This window comes from Pleurodeles waltl, chromosome 5 (assembly GCF_031143425.1).
Source record: "Pleurodeles waltl isolate 20211129_DDA chromosome 5, aPleWal1.hap1.20221129, whole genome shotgun sequence".
Lineage (NCBI taxonomy): Eukaryota > Metazoa > Chordata > Amphibia > Caudata > Salamandridae > Pleurodeles > Pleurodeles waltl.
The window spans coordinates 1,050,918,618-1,050,936,332 of NC_090444.1; the positions used below are offsets into that span (position 1 = coordinate 1,050,918,618).

General features: G+C 43.1%; 4 non-coding genes across 4 annotated transcripts; 2 read left to right on the plus strand and 2 right to left on the minus strand.

Annotated features, from left to right (window-relative positions):
* The first annotated feature begins 11,024 nt into the window (after positions 1–11,024).
* On the plus strand, positions 11,025–11,107 carry TRNAL-UAA (transfer RNA leucine (anticodon UAA)). The gene has a single exon. It is a non-coding gene; the product is annotated as a tRNA-Leu (tRNA).
* Positions 11,108–11,401: 294 nt separating this feature from the next.
* TRNAL-UAA (transfer RNA leucine (anticodon UAA)) lies at positions 11,402–11,484 on the minus strand. The gene has a single exon. It is a non-coding gene; the product is annotated as a tRNA-Leu (tRNA).
* A 4,829-nt stretch (positions 11,485–16,313) lies between these two features.
* TRNAL-UAA (transfer RNA leucine (anticodon UAA)) lies at positions 16,314–16,396 on the plus strand. The gene has a single exon. It is a non-coding gene; the product is annotated as a tRNA-Leu (tRNA).
* A 294-nt stretch (positions 16,397–16,690) lies between these two features.
* Positions 16,691–16,773, minus strand: TRNAL-UAA (transfer RNA leucine (anticodon UAA)). The gene has a single exon. It is a non-coding gene; the product is annotated as a tRNA-Leu (tRNA).
* Between the last annotated feature and the right edge of the window lie 942 nt (positions 16,774–17,715).

Below are 17,715 nucleotides of genomic sequence, written 5' to 3' on the forward strand. Positions count from 1 at the left end.
TTGACACTCGCCCTGGGCGCTTTAGGGCTTAAACCTGAAGCGCCTGGTCGAAGTCAATGGGTGACGCTTCCCCTCGTCACCGAAGGGGACAGCATTGAGGCACCTTTGCTGAGCCGAGGAGGTCACGCCCAAAGGAGCTGTGATCTCCTCAGCCCAGCAAAGTTCAGCTCAGGCAGCCAGGAGTCTGCGCAAATCGCGCATGTCTGCTCCTGGCTGCCTGATCTGAACATGAAGAGTGTCTGTCAGGCTGACCTTTGTTCAGCCTGACAGACACTCTTCATGAGGGGCAAAAGGTGGGGGGCTTGGCCCCCCCACCCTAAAGGATGGCCGCACCTGGGCAGGGATGTGAGATATGCAGAGTCTCGCAAGGGCCAACAAAGCATGTGAAATGCAGCCAGTTGTAAGTGGAATAGTGCTACTGGTGGCTCGATAAGGAGGGCCAGAGAGGGCAAGACACAAACAAGATATTTTGTAATACAGTGATTAAATAAGGATATACTTTTTATATTTTGGGTATTCCCTTATTATTACTGATCATTCCTGCTGGATGAGTGAAGAGTAGAAGGATGGTTAATGCAAGAGCATTTTAAGTGTGTGAGTTTTCCTCCCAAGGGGAAATATTTTTATAATTTACTGTGACACAGTGCCTTGTTCCCTTGGTTTTGGGGGGCCCGCTCTCTTGTTTTGAAGTGTGGTACAACCGGTTGGTTGGAGAGACCTCACTGAGTTTCAGTTTATACTGATGGACTCTTTTAAAACTTTTGGGTTTAATGGAGATCAATTAAATAAGAAAATCAGGACCAATGGAAGGATTGGTGGTAAGGTTACGATTGCTCCTAATGATAGTGAAAAAAGGAACAAGATCTTAAACTTAACTGAAACTTAAAGAAAAAGATAATTAGGACTGAGCTACATGCAGATTTTCTAATTGAATATGTGAAGTCGGGCACAATTCCAATAGGACTTCAGGTAAGAAATGAACTGGGTCTTTTTGTTGAGAATAGGATGTTTATTGAAACTTGGAACCTAATTGCGAACCCATGCAGTTGTGACTGGATGCTATTAATTGTTGAAGTTGCACAAGAAATGGTGGTTATAGAGAAACAGAATATAGAGTAATTAGAGAAAGTTCTGAAGGATAATATGACCCTTGACAATGCGAAAAAAGTACTAGAAGAACTAAATCAGTAACGTGGATGGTTACAGGGAATATCTCACAAATAAGAAAACTGTGAAACTGAGGAACGATATCAGTAGTTTCAATCATGAAGCAACATATCCTTATCTACAGAAGGATTATTGCCAGAGAAGGAGGGATCAAGGTTGGGAGATGACACCTAGTAATAGTCCTGTGTATTCGAGAGAAGGGGTGAAGAAGCATGTTACCTTCTCAGTCTTCGGGTTCTAGTAGTGAGGAAGAAGATCAGGCACATGTAGAAAAAAACTTCGCTGGGACGAGTGAACACAGTAATTTTTTAGAATCATGGCAACAACCATGACAGAGGAATGGAAGGAACTGAGGTAGAGGTTCTTCCCAGAGAAATGAACACCCACAAGAATATCTGAGGACAAGAAATCAAAGCTATTCGTGGTCGATAGAGACCCTGTAGTGAATTTATCATGCAAGAAACATGCACAGGAAGAGGTTTTAGAAAAGGGTCTTAGCTTTGCCACACAGTGGGCTGCAGAGGGATTTACGTGCTTTTATTATAAAGGTTAGACTAAAAATGTTTTTGAGGACGTGATCCTAATAGAGAGGGGCACAATATTTCAGTCCTGAGACCCAGATCTAGGTTTACTCCCTCCATTGCCCAGTTAGGGAAAGAGGTTGTGATGATTGAGAATGTGGTTGAGTTGGATATCCAGAAAAATCTTTTGTGTCCCTTTAGTCCTCACGAACAGCGAAAGGGGGGTGGAGTGTTGATCTTTGATTCCCCAGATTATGAAAAACGGGCAGAGAAACTTCTGTCAGTAAAGGAACATTATCTTAGGGTACCCATCAGTAAAGGAACATTATCTTAGGGTACCCATCACCAAATTAGAAATCCTTAAAAGAGAGGTGAGAACTGTTACAGGGGAGGCTTGGAGAGTAGTATGGATTTGTAAAGAAGAGGGGAACTTTCTTACGAATGAAAACGCAATTACCCCTGCATTTTATGGGCTCCCCAAAATACATAAGAACATGAGTGACCCTCCTTTGAGACCATTAATATCCTGTATTGGATCATTGTTAGAACCCCTTACGTTAATATGTTGATAGATTACTAAAGCCATTGGTTCAAGAACAGAAATCTTACATCAGGGAATCAGCTCACATGATCGCCAAAGTTGAAGGGTTGGCACTTAACAGCAGTAAAAAACTGCTTGTTACCCTTGATGTAGAGGCATTCTACCCTAATATACTTCAAGACAGTACTATTAAAGTGGTGAATGATATCCTGGTGGGTACTGATCTAGGAGGAGCAAGTAGCAAAGTTATGGTCATGTGTTACACTGGTTCTTAAGAATAACTTTTTCCTTTTTGAAAATGATCTATATTTACAGTTGAAAGGAACCAGTATGGGAGCCACCTGTGCACTGAGTCTGGCTTGTCTTTCTGTGGGGAAATTTGAGAGAAGGCACTTATATAATAAGATGACCCCTTTTTTGAGAATATACAAGTCTGCTACCGCTTCATTGATGACATCTTTTTTATATGGGAAGGTTCCCGTCAGGGATTGGATGATTTTTTGAATTGGTTAAATTTAGGTGATAGCAATTAGAAATTTTCAGCCCATGTAAGTACTAGTAGAGTTGATTTTTTGGACATCTCTATTATGGATGACGGAGGCCATCTTGCCGTAGTACTTTTCACAGAACCAACAGACAAAAATACTCTTCTTCACTACTCTAGTTTCCACTCAAAAGTACAGAAGGATAGTATTCCTTTTGGACAATTTTTTAGACTTAGAAGGAACTGTACTTCTTTGGCTGACTTCTATAACATTTTGAGGTATTGAAAATTAAACTAAAAGACAGAGGATAGCCCTGTAAATTGAGCAATCATTCTTTTAAGAGGGCTCACTTTTATAATAGGGAAAGTATGCTTGAAGATAGAACTAGGAACAATAATATGGACTGTTTTGTGTTTGTTAGTCAATTCACCGGAGTTAGCAATAGCGTTAAGAACATTATCAATACAAATTGGTATATTTTTAACATAGAAGAAGAGATGCCCTTAATAAGTCCCTCTTTGCATGTAGACACAATGGAAATTTGAGAAATAATCTGGTACAAATGTATAGGAAAGAACGTCTCTCTAGACTGGAGTAGGAGTGAGGCGGAACTATAGGTATGGAAATTGTAGTATCTGTGAGTTTTGTATAGTAAAGAAATATATTGATTATCAATGCTTCAGTGAATCCGAGTAGTATGAATAACTGTCGGAGTAAGAATGTTGTCTGTCTTCTAATTTGCCCTTGTGGTCTAGGTTATGTCGGGAAAACAGTTAGGGAATTTATAGTACGTGCATGTGAACATAGATCGGCTATTGGGAATGGAAAGTCAAATGCTCGTGGAACACTTTCAGGAAAAAGGACATTCTGGTAAGGAATTGAGCTGGTTTATATTGGAGAAGATTTTTTTTTATAATAACCTACGGTCCTTGATGGTGGATAGTGTCAATTGTGGAGCAGTATAGTGGTTTTCGTCCAATTAAGTACATCATACTAATGGGCTGGTCTATGAAGCCCTGACAGGAAGTCGATACACGGACTCCGTTGTAATAATTGGTGAGTAACCTGCTGGATCATCGCCGAGAGGCATCGCTATACGGGAGCTCTATTTAAATGTATGGGCCACTCTACTTAATACAGCTTATTTACCCTTAGGTTTTATGGGCTTCGAGGGCATAGTGGTGGTCCCGAGTGGGACGTGACCTACACTTGTTATTTTGTTAAATCTGTAAGGATTTCTTTCGGTTCATTAAGGTGGGACTTGGAAGATTGTGGAGAGATTTGTTTGGTTTCCTATGTTGTTTTATATCTGCTTGCAAGATTTTCGGTATTGTTTATTATTACAGGAACAGAGTGGCATCACCATGCGGGGAGTTTAATTTGATATACAGGGCACTCTCTTAAATAAATTCTTGTGGGTGGATATTGTAGACAATTGAAAACGCTCTATTTAGATCAATTAACCCCAAGAATACTTGATGAAAATGGAGGATGGTTTTAGGTATAAGGTGATATTGGGTTAATAATGGATATACAGTATAGTGGATATTATGTGGTATGTATTTTTTTTGTTTAAACAGAAGTACAGTTCAACCATGAGAGGAAAATTGTAAAAGTCCCCCGGGATACAGACTGATTATTAACCTTTATAAAGAAATCAGATTGGGTATGGTTTGTCATGAATGCAGATGAGCGTTTTGGGTGTGATGGTTGTTTGGATGGTATGGAATAAAAAGTGTTTTGTCTACTCAGGGTGGGGGTGTGATGTCATAGAGATGGGTCGTGTGAAATTTTTACTATGTGATGTTTTAATAAATGAATACTGGGGGCTGGGTTTGGGGGTTTTAAACTGTGGTTAACATTGGGTCTTTGACAGATTCCTGAAAGTGGTTCTTAAGGGGTTCCTTAAAGTGGTTCTCAAGAGGAGATCTTGAGTGGTTAAATGGACATATTATATTGGATTGTATGCTGTTTTCGATACAGATATGTTTTAAATTATATTGGGAGACTATTCTATCGTCCTGAAGAAGGTAGTGAGGAAATTGTAAAGACCACCAAAACGCGTTGATGCAATATGAAGACTGGACCTGATGGGACTTGCCAATAACAGACTGGGGATTTATTTTATCAGTCAGTTGGCATGGTGAAACCACGTGTGGCACAGTGATGAGTGATAGACTAGAGAGGATGACTAGGGAGGATGTCTTTTGTCTTTGTCTCCCTGTGAAATCTGTATTTATTGTGTTTAAAGTGTTTATGTGAGGGCCGTTAGTTGGCTTAGTTTTATTTTATTGTTATTTTTTAAACCAGCAGTCTAACCTTCCTTGTGTATGAGATATTTTTTAATTAATTGATTAGATAAGGATGTATTTTTATATTTTGGGTATTCCTTTATTATTCCTATTCATTCCTGATGGATGAGTGAAGAGTAGAAGAATGGTTGATGTGAGAGTAATTTGAGAGTGTGAGTTTTTCTTCCAAGGGGAAATATTTTTATAGTTTGTGTGTAAGGTTGTGTGTAGGAAGTCTTCTGTGGTGCTGGGAACAGCATAGGCAGAGTGGGGAGGTAGTCGCTCTGATTCACCACAGCTTGACATAAGTAAGTTAAATTCTGATAAGATACCTGACATGTATGAGTATATATTGTGTAGCAATCACTGAATCTCCAGGGGAGCTCAGGGCTTCCAACCAATTGTCATTGTGTAACTGTTTCAGATCACTTTTCCATACCTCATGCAGTGTGTGTGCGACCAGTGATTTATATTTGAAGGACAATTTATGTCTCACAGGTAGGGGTTAACAGCTCCTTGCCTTCCAATGGGCTAAAGTCTGACTGCCCATTCAAGCCAGAAATGTAAGAAGTGAGTTCATGTCTGATCTGTAAGAAGCAGTAGAACTGTGTTTTGTGGAGCCCATATTTCGCTTGTCGGTCTGCAAAGGATCTGACATTGGTCCCCTTCATGATATCTCCCAGGGAGAAGATGCTGATAAGGTCCCATTTGACAAAGGCCTCCAATGCAGTCACCTGTGGGAACCAATTTCTGGTCCATAGCTGGGTTTCTATTATCAGGTGGATGCTCTAGCTCAGTGCCTGATGGGAGTCCCACCACACCTGATACACTACCCTTGTTGCTGGAGGGAGCACTGAGGCAAATAGGACCCTCTTAAGGCCATATATGATCGGGGTGTCCCACATTGTCCACCGCTCTGAGGATTGTTCCAAAACTGCCAGAAATTGAGTACCACCAGCTGTAATAGGAGAGAATATTGGGCATGGCCTCACTGTCAGAGGTGGTCTTGAAATATTTGATGAGCAGTATCTTGAGTGGCTGCCGGTTCCAGAGAAAACATCATAGTGCCATGTTTAGACAGGTGAAGAAGGTCTTAGGTGTATGATAAGGGATGTTTTGTAGTTGATAGAGTAAGTAGGAGAATGTGACCATCTAGAAGATCACCGATCTAGCCATTAGGGAAAGGGTAAGCGTGGACCAGGTGGAACTATAGGTTTTCCTCCTAGGTTCTTTGGCTTCCCTAGGTGAAGTAAAACCCCAGGGCCCAGAGGCCATTCTTACATATTATTAGGTCTTTTGCCCAAGGTACAGCCTGTATTAGATTTCGGAGTAGGTACAATGAGCATATTGCTGTGTTAATGTGCAGCCCAGTGTGGTCTCTATATACCTGCAAGATCTGGAGTGCCAGGGGACTGACCATTGCTGGTCCATCACACTCAAACCTTCGAATCAGCCTGTCTATTCTTAACCCTGCCGCTGGGGGCTCGATAGTAAATGTGATAAGAAAAGGCGACAGGGTGCATCCGAAACTTGTGAGACATGGAACCACCAACATCGACACGGGCCACTGGGCCATCATAGAGTAATTTGAGGAAGCATATGTTACAAGGGGCAAAGTTCATCTTGGCATGGAGTGCAAACAGGAATGACCATCCCACTGTGTTGAATGCGTTGTGAAAGTCAGCAGGGAATACCGCCTTCTTTACCATTATTCTGGGCACCAGGGCCAGGGTGTTCTATACTTGGCGAATGTTGTGTCTTGTGGCTTGGCCTGGGAGAAAGCTGGACTTTTCCGGAGGGACCAGAGACCTTACCATTTTTTACAGTTGGTTAGCCAAGGCGTTCACCCATATTTTCATCTCCACATTGAGAAGGGACATAAGCCCTTAAGAGGAGCACAGGGTTGTGGGTTGGACAGGTTTGGGGATGACCACTATGTCTGCTAGTTAGAGGTCCGGGGGAAGTTGTGTGCCCTGGAGGAGAGCCTTAACCATGTCAATCAACATTTGATCCAGTTGGAACCAGTAGGCCTTGTAGAATTCTGCTCGGTACCTGTTGCGAACCAGGATTTTGTCTGACTGAAGTTGGGTCATGGCCTCTACAAGTGCTTCTAACATGATATCACCCTCCAAGGAGGTCCTCTCTTCGGTGGTGAGGCATCAAGTGGGTACATCGGCCATAATGGAAGTCAAGTCCAGTTCAGTAGACTGTTCCACACAGGAGTAGAGGTTAGCGTAGTAGGTTGTGAATTCTACAGCTACAAGGGGTTCACTGGTGATTCTGTTACCCTTGCTGTCTACTGAATGGCATATGGGTGTTCATGAAGCCACAACAGAGCACAGGCAGTGTACAAATTTACTGCTTTTATACCCTAATTATAGATGAGCTTTCCATTGAGAGACATTCCAGTCATGCTTCATTTAGGAGAACTTGCCTTAATAGTGGCTGGGTGTGTAGGATATTGCGAAGGAGGGTCTGGTCCAGGTCAATCATGTAGGCTCATTCCATGTTGAGTAGATGTACAGCAGCCTGTGTCTCAGCTTTTTTTAATGAAACCACTTGCAGGTACCTGATTATTCGTCTCGACTTTCTGATTGCGCTGGACCATCAAAGGGGGCAAATTCTGAAACACACCAAAACTCCTTCCTCTGTTAGAACAGCTCAACTAATTTCTTTGCTGCATCTCCTTCCCCGCAGTCTCATCCCCAACCTCACAATTTCCCCCCTCCTTAGTCTCCTGGTCGTCATCGTAATCCATCAATTCATCATGCAAAGTGAGCCCCGAAGCCAACGAGACAGCACCTTGGCTGATAGCTGGGATCTCGAAGCCGTGCCTGTACCCTAAATCAAATGATTCACCAGGCCACTCCTTTGTAGTCGGGTTGATCGGGTTGAATCAATCTAAACTCACCTTGTTGTGTTTTAGGCACAACACCCAGTGGTGAAATTGTTAAGTTATGAATCGGCCAGGTATCACATGGACCCACGATTCTGCCAGCCTCCAATTCCTTCCTCAATTTCTTTCTCACCACTTCCGGATTCTCAACTGCAGATTTCAAATTTTTTCTCTGTCTTCTATGACCTTGATAACATAGCTTGAAACCCTCAAGAAAACTCTAGTACAGTAACTTGGCCTCCTCACGCCTCGGATAAAACTGCAACCAATAAAACAAAATATCTAATTTATTAGGAGAAGGGCCCTTTTCCCACCATCTGCTGCATCCGACCCCTTCCCCTATCACCACCTCTACCTGCATTAGCCTTCCATCCCCATTGCATCCCTCCAAAACATTGCACCAATGGATGTTTGCCCCTGCAATTGGAGCAATTATGCATGAACTTGCACTGGAGTCGTGTGCATGACCCTCTGTTGAAGGACCAACAAGATCCATTCTGTGGGAACTGAGCTCTCGTGAAACTACCCACCCCAGATTGGTTGGGATGCCCCTGACAGGGCTTGTAAGGAACCAGAAGACCACGATCTGTGTGTAACGCTGAGGCATTCTTGGAAGTACACAACCATTGCATCCAAAGCTCATTATAAATATCTTACCATTCTTTATCTGGAAATAATGCCATCTGGGCTCTAAGTTCTTCATTACATCTAAAACATCCAAAACCACCATAGTCTATTTGAGCCCACCTAAAAACGTCCATGTATTTTAATTGAGAAATACATCGCTCCGATGCCTCTCACAATAAACGCTAGCAATGATTAAGAATACTGACATCCAATTCTCAAGGGTAGTGGGAACTTTCGGCCTCCTAGCTAATTCCCATTCCTCCTCCTTTGACCCTTCCTTAGCCCACACTTCTCTATGTAATTATTTAAAAACATCAACAAACTCACCTTTACAAATGTTTTCCTTCATGGCTTGGGTGAGATGCGCCCCCAAAGGCAAGAACAACCCCATATATGGCAACTTTTTACTTTTTACACTACCCTCACCTGAGTTTCCTTTTTCCTTACCTGGCTCTGCCTTAGAAGCCTCCTCACCACTTGCCTCTGACTTACCATCATTGACTCCGACTTTTCTGTTCACAGCCCCCCCAAATGGACATTGTCTGCATCTTTAACTGCTTCATTATTTGCATCATCTTTCCCACTCAATCTACCCAAACTTCCTTATGCTAACGCAAAAGGGTATTACCCACTGTTACAGACACCAAACACACTACCTTCATGCTTAACTCTTCACACCCCATAGCCACAGCAGCCTGTGTCTCACCTTTTTTTAATGAAACCACTTGCAGGTACCTGATTATTCGTCTTGACTTTCCGATTACGCTGCACCATCAAAGGGGGCAAATCCTGAAACACACCAAAACTCCTTCCTCTGTTAGAACAGCTCACCTAATTTCTTTGCTGCATCTCCTTCCCCGCAGTCTCATCCCCACCCTCACAATTCTCCCCCTCCTTCGTCTCCTGGTCGTCATCGTAATCCATCAATTCATCATGCAAAATGAGCCCCGAAGCCAACGAGACAGCACCTTGGCTGATAGCTGGGATCTTGAAGCCGTGATTGTACCCTAAATCAAATGATTCACCAGGCCACTCCCTTGTAATCGGGTTGATCGCTCTGGATGCAACCCTCTCTTATGACCAGCATTTTAAAGGTGCCCAGACCTTTACTGGCGTCTCCGCTGTTGTCTTATTTTTCATGACGTCCTTTGGCATGGCTCGTCCTCCTGAGCTGCGAAGCCCAAAGGAGCTGTCACACCCCAAAAATGCTTCAGCCGCCCCAGGGTGTGCTTTCTTAAGCTCACCCCTGACAAAGCTATGCCCATCTTCCTGTAATTGCTGGACTCTATTGAAATTGACCTCACTTGTGTCAAAATTATAAACCACCTGTTGCTCCGAGACAAACACAAAGGGGCAGATTTAAGGAAAGTGGCTCTGCCGGTGCAGCGCCACGTTCCTTGCACCCCTTAACGCCCCTGTACCGCCACCATGTGTGAGCTATATATATAATAATACGGCGCACCATGGCACAGGGTAGGGGCATTAGCGTTATATTTTTTACGCTATTGATGTACTCTGCAAGAGTTACGCCATCATTTTGGGACTAATCCTGCAGAGTACATAGGGGCCCATTATAAATAATGGTATTCCCCCTTTTAACGCCTCCTCTGAGTAGGCGTTGAAAGTGTAAAACAAATGGCGCAAGGAAATCTCTTAGATTGCCTTGCGCCATTTTTTCGGGCTCCCTAATGGGCGAACGCCCACCTTGTATAAATTATGCCTGATCCTTCCCCACCACACCGCTTCCTCTACTGCCAACTCTATGCCTCCCAGCCATTCCCGTGCAGTGCAGCAAACGAAGCGACCCACGTGGAGTCAAGAGTTCGCTCTTGGCTACAACACCAGCCCCAGAGACACCCTCCTCAAAAAGCAACCTGTCAGGTGAGGAACGAGCGTGCCCACTCTCTAACAAGGGAACGCCCCCTTTGCACACATCATGCATATATTATGCATGATGTGGCGCAAAGTGTTAACAAGTTGGCGCAAACCTAGCTTGCGCCACCTTGTAAATATTTTGCTATGGTAGTGGCCTATGATCTTCACATTTGCGGCAAAATAAATTCTGCAAATCTAGCGCTAAGGGCCGCAAGGGCCTTGTAAATCTGTCCCAAAGTGTTTTAGATTGTGTGAAGTGTAGTTTTGAGTCTTGAAAAGGGGTTAGTGTGATATTTCTTAAGATTAACGTCAATTTGCAGACATATTTAATAGGACATGTGACAAAAACGGTGTGAAAAAAGCGCACCTTTTTTCGTCCTACACGCTGATAATCTTAAACATGTTTGATAGGTATGGTTGTATTTTTTTTTTTATTAAGTACATGCACGTTTTATAGAGGAGAGGCATGACATTACCTTGTATTCCTGAAATGTGTTTTGCGTAACCTGATAAAATATATAGATATGAAAATATATATATATATAGAAAGCTCAATGTCACACAGTGAGCACTCTTGATATCTATAATAAGTGCCATGTTGTTGCCCTTTCATGCACAGGTATCAGGATGGCCGAGTGGTTAAGGCGTTGGACTTAAGATTCAATGGACATGTGTCCATGTGGGTTCAAGCCCCACTCATGGTAGAGAGATTTTGTAATTCCTTATGCACCAAATGGAAAGCATTAAGTCAGGTATCATAAACAAATAAGTCACCTATAATAAACGAAAAAGCATACTGTAATACAACCTGCAACAAAAGGTTACTAAGTTTCAAAGAGAAATGTACAATACAAGGCGTTTACTTTTTTGGGGGTAGAAAAATACACGTTAATCGATATGAAGATTTTATATGTAGCTCTTATTTTAATAATAATCAGGAGCAACTGAAAAGTGCTTGAAATTGAAATGAACAGTGTCACGGGAGAGAAAAAATGATATACCAGGAGTGGGGCTCGAACCCACACAGAGACATGTCCATTGGATCTTAAGTCCAAAGCCTTAACCACTCGGCCACCCTGGTCTACATAGTGCAGGTGTGCCTGCAATCATGATATAGTTGTTTTTCAGGAGAAGAATCATCTATACTATCAGCTCTCCCAACAGGAAAAGCAGAATTCAAAACCCCCAAAATATCCCTCAGCTTTTGCATGGAAATAGGATGCCATTGATCCAACCTGGATCCATCCTCCATCGCCCAGCCAGCAACAATTCTCCTACACATTTCTCCTTCCATGGTATCATAATCCCAAAAGTACTTACCAAAAAATGTAATACCTGCCATCTTCCCTGTTATGGCCACCACCGCCAATCCTAGGTCAATATGTGTCATAATGAAGCGGACTCCATCCTCCCTCCTATACCGTGACATGTAAGGTCCCTCATACCTCCTCAATGCACCAGACTCAATAAATTCTGCCTAGGCCTTGCCATATGACCTCAAAGTAGATGGAGCAATGGACTGACGAATCAATTGTAACATCCTTAGATTCCCAGCTCCCAAAGGTCCACCGTCAAAGCCGTTTTAAGCAAATCTGCTCCCGGCACCAGTACACCGAATCTCTGCCACTGTGAACGAGATAGCCCATCAGTGATATCATTATTCACACCTGGAACATACTGACCCTTAAACAAAATATTGAATTTCAGACAATGAAGCAAAAATAAACGCAACAACTTCAAAACTTTTTCAACTCGAGCCTTCTGTGAATTCACTAAATTAACAACTGTTTGGCTATCCACATTAAAAACCACTCGCCTGTTTGCTAAAAGGTTACCACACAACACTAAAGCAACCATCAAATGGAAAAAAACTCCAGAAACGAAATGCTATGGTGTGCCTCTCTCCAAGAATCCGGCCATGACTCAGCAGTCCAATCACCATCTCAGAAAACCAAACCATGGGCTCCCGAATCATCAGAAAAAATTTGAACTTGCCATAACCATTCATCCTCAACCGTCAACATGTTAACACCATTATTACTTTGCTGGAAAGAAACCAACATTCTGAAGTCAGCATTGATGACCTCTTTAAGCCGAATTCTGGGATGAGGTAAAACAGCACCTTTGACTGAAAAACCAAGGCACCTACAAAGAGCTCTACCAACTCTCACCACACGGCACGCAAACTTCAAAGAACCCAATAAGGCTTGCACCTGCTGTAACTCCAGCTTATCCGTGGAAACAGCCTCCTCCAACAGAGAAATCAACTGTTGCACTTATCCACCGGAAACCGTACCTCAGATTTCTCTGAGTTCAATATAGCAGGGCCTTCAGTCTTATCCGGAGCCAAAGGTACTTCCATCTCCTCCATACACTTCTGAAATTCAATTAACCCTTTTTTACATTCATTGGATCACTGCAAGCCCATCAGAAAAGAGTCACCTAGGTAGTTCGTGACATGCCCGAGCCCAGTCTTCTGTTGGAAAAACCACTGCAAAAAACAACTACAAGTTTCAAACAGGGAACAAGAAACAGAACAGCCCATTGGCAACATTATATCCACAAATATAGAATCCTCAGATTAAAGACCCAACAATGAAAAATCCTCAGGATGTACCGGCAATAGTCAAAAGACAGATTGAATGTCTAACTTTGCCATTTGTGCCTTCCTTCCACAAGCCCTTACCAACTTAATTGCCTCTTCCACTGATGTGCAATGCACTATGGAGTCTTCATGTGCAATTAAATCATTAACTGACTCCCCTGCAGCCCACGATAGATGATGAATCAATCTAAACTCACCTTGTTGTGTTTTAGGCACAACACCCAGTGGTGAAATTGTTAAGTTATGAATCGGCCAGGTATCCCATGGACCCACCATTCTGCCAGCCTCCAATTCCGTCCTCAATTTCTTTCTCACCACTTCCGGATTCTCAACTGCAGATTTCAAATGTTTTCTCTGTCTTCTATGACCTTGATAACATAGCTTGAAACCCTCAAGAAAACTCTAGTACAGTAACTTGGCCTCCTCACGCCTCGGATAAAACTGCAACCAATAAAACAAAATATCTAATTTATTAGGAGAAGGGCCCTTTTCCCACCATCTGCTGCATCCGACCCCTTCCCCTATCACCACCTCTACCTGCATTAGCCTTCCATCCCCATTGCATCCCTCCAAAACATTGCACCAATGGATGTTTGCCCCTGCAATTGGAGCAATTGTGCATGAACTTGCACTGGAGTCGTGTGCATGACCCTCTGTTGAAGGACCAACAAGATCCATTCTGTGGGAACTGAGCTCTCGTGAAACTACCCAACCTAGATTGGTTGGGATGCCCCTGACAGGGCTTGTAAGGAACCAGAAGACCACTAGCTGTGTGTAACGCTGAGGCATTCTTGGAAGTACACAACCATTGCATCCAAAGCTCATTATAAATATCTCACCATTCCTTATCTGGAAATAATGCCATCTGGGCTCTAAGTTCTTCATTATATCTAAAACATCCAAAACCACCATAGTCTATTTGAGCCCACCTAAAAACGTCCATGTATTTTAATAGAGAAATACAACGCTCCGGATGCCTCTCACAATAAACGCTAGCAATGATTAAGAATACTGACATCCAATTCTCAAGGGTAGTGGGAACTTTCGGCCTCCTAGCTAATTCCCATTCCTCCTCCTTTGACCCTTCCTTAGCCCACACTTCTCTATGTAATAACTTAAAAACACCAACAAACTCACCTTTACAAATGTTTTCCTTCATGGCTTGGGTGAGATGCGCCCCCAAAGGCAAGAACAACCCCATATATGGCAACTTTTTACTTTTTACACTACCCTCACCTGAGTTTCCTTTTTCCTTACCTGGCTCTGCCTTAGAAGCCTCCTCACCACTTGCCTCTGACTTACCATCATTGACTCCGACTTTTCTGTTCACAGCCCCCCCAAATGGACATTGTCTGCATCTTTAACTGCTTCATTATTTGCATCATCTTTCCCACTCAATCTACCCAAACTTCCTTATGCTAACGCAAAAGGGTATTACCCACTGTTACAGACACCAAACACACTACCTTCATGCTTATCTCTTCACACCCCATAGCCACAGCAGCCTGTGTCTCACCTTTTTTTAATGAAACCACTTGCAGGTACCTGATTATTCGTCTTGACTTTCCGATTACGCTGCACCATCAAAGGGGGCAAATCCTGAAACACACCAAAACTCTTTCCTCTGTTAGAACAGCTCACCTAATTTCTTTGCTGCATCTCCTTCCCCGCAGTCTCATCCCCACTCTCACAATTCTCCCCCTCCTTAGTCTCCTGGTCGTCATCGTAATCCATCAATTCATCATGCAAAATGAGCCCCGAAGCCAACGAGACAGCACCTTGGCTGATAGCTGGGATCTTGAAGCCGTGATTGTACCATAAATCAAATGATTCACCAGGCCACTCCCTTGTAATCGGGTTGATCGCTCTGGATGCAACCCTCTCTTATGACCGGCATTTTAAAGGTGCCCAGACCTTTACCGGCGTCTCCGCTGTTGTCTTATTTTTCATGACGTTGTTTGGCCTGGCTCGTCCTCCTGAGCTGCGAAGCCCAAAGGAGCTGTCACACCCCAAAAATGCTTCAGCCGCCCCAGGGTGTGCTTTCTTAAGCTCACCCCTGACAAAGCTATGCCCATCTTCCTGTAATTGCTGGACTCTATTGAAATTGACCTCACTTGTGTCAAAATTATAAACCACCTGTTGCTCCGAGACAACACAAAGGGGCAGATTTAAGGAAAGTGGCTCTGCCGGTGCAGCGCCACGTTCCTTGCACCCCTTAACGCCCCTGTACCGCCACCATGTGTGAGCTATATATATAATAATACGGCGCACCATGGCACAGGGTAGGGGCATTAGCGTTATATTTTTTACGCTATTGATGTACTCTGCAAGAGTAGCGCCATCATTTTGGGACTAATCCTGCAGAGTACATAGGGGCCCATTATAAATAATGGTATTCCCCCTTTTAACGCCTCCTCTGAGTAGGCGTTGAAAGTGTAAAACAAATGGCGCAAGGAAATCTTTTAGATTGCCTTGCGCCATTTTTTCGGGCTCCCTAATGGGCGAACGCCCACCTTGTGTAAATTATGCCTGATCCTTCCCCACCACACCGCTTCCTCTACTGCCAACTCTATGCCTCCCAGCCATTCCCGTGCAGTGCAGCAAACGAAGCGACCCACGTGGAGTCAAGAGTTCGCTCTTGGCTACAACACCAGCCCCAGAGACACCCTCCTCAAAAAGCAACCTGTCAGGTGAGGAACGAGCGTGCCCAGTCTCTAACAAGGGAACGCCCCCTTTGCACACATCATGCATATATTATGCATGATGTGGCGCAAAGTGTTAACAAGTTGGCGCAAACCTAGCTTGCGCCACCTTGTAAATATTTTGCTATGGTAGTGGCCTATGATCTTCACATTTGCGGCAAAATAAATTCTGCAAATGTAGCGCTAAGGGCCGCAAGGGCCTTGTAAATCTGTCCCAAAGTGTTTTAGATTGTGTGAAATGTAGTTTTGAGTCTTGAAAAGGGGTTAGTGTGATATTTCTTAAGATTAACGTCAATTTGCAGACATATTTAATAGGACATGTGACAAAAACGGTGTGAAAAAAGCGCACCTTTTTTCGTCCTACACGCTGATAATCTTAAACATGTTTGATAGGTATGGTTGTATTTTTTTTTTTATTAAGTACATGAACGTTTTATAGAGGAGAGGCATGACATTACCTTGTATTCCTGAAATGTGTTTTGCGTAACCTGATAAAATATATAGATATGAAAATATATATATATATAGAAAGCTCAATGTCACACAGTGAGCACTCTTGATATCTATAATAAGTGCCATGTTGTTGCCCTTTCATGCACAGGTACCAGGATGGCCGAGTGGTTAAGGCGTTGGACTTAAGATTCAATGGACATGTGTCCATGTGGGTTCAAGCCCCACTCCTGGTAGAGAGATTTTGTAATTCCTTAGGCACCAAATGGAAAGCATTAAGTCAGGTATCATAAACAAATAAGTCACCCATAATAAACGAAAAAGCATACTGTAATACAACCTGCAACAAAAGGTTACTAAGTTTCAAAGAGAAATGTACAATACAAGGCGTTTACTTTTTTGGGGGTAGAAAAATACACGTTAATCGATATGAAGATTTTATATGTAGCTCTTATTTTAATAATAATCAGGAGCAACTGAAAAGTGCGTGAAATTGAAATGAACAGTGTCACGGGAGAGAAAAAATGATATACCAGGAGTGGGGCTCGAACCCACGCAGAGACATGTCCATTGGATCTTAAGTCCAACGCCTTAACCACTCGGCCTCCCTGGTCTACATAGTGCAGGTGTGCCTGCAATCATGATATCGTTGTTTTTCAGGAGAAGAATCATCTATACTATCAGCCCTCCCAACAGGAAAAGCAGAATTCAAAACCCCCAAAATATCCCTCAGCTTTTGCATGGAAATAGGATGCCATTGATCCAACCTGGATCCATCCTCCATCGCCCAGCCAGCAACAATTCTCCTACACATTTCTCCTTCCATGGTATCATAATCCCAAAAGTACTTACCAAAAATTGTAATACCTGCCATCTTCCCTGTTATAGCCACCACCGCCAATCCTAGGTCAAAATGTGTCATAATGAAGCGGACTCCATCCTCCCTCCTATACCGTGACATGTAAGGTCCCTCATACCTCCTCAATGCACCAGACTCAATAAATTCTGCCTAGGCCTTGCCATATGACCTCAAAGTAGATGGAGCAATGGACTGACGAATCAATTGTAACATCCTTAGATTCCCAGCTCCCAAAGTTCCACCGTCAAAGCCGTTTTAAGCAAATCTGCTCCCGGCACCAGTACACCGAATCTCTGCCACTGTGAACGAGATAGCCCATCAGTGATATCATTATTCACACCTGGAACATACTGACCCTTAAACAAAATATTGAATTTCAGACAATGAAGCAAAAATAAACGCAACAACTTCAAAACTTTTTCATCTCGAGCCTTCTGTGAATTGACTAAATTAACAACTGTTTGGCTATCCACATTAAAAACCACTCGCCTGTTTGCTAAAAGGTTACCACACAACACTAAAGCAACCATCAAATGGAAAAAAATTCCAGAAACGAAATGCTATGGTGTGCCTCTCTCCAAGAATCCGGCCATGACTCAGCAGTCCAATCACCATCTCAGAAAACCAAACCATGGGCTCCCGAATCATCAGAAAAAATGTGAACTTGCCATAACCATTCATCCTCAACCGTCAACA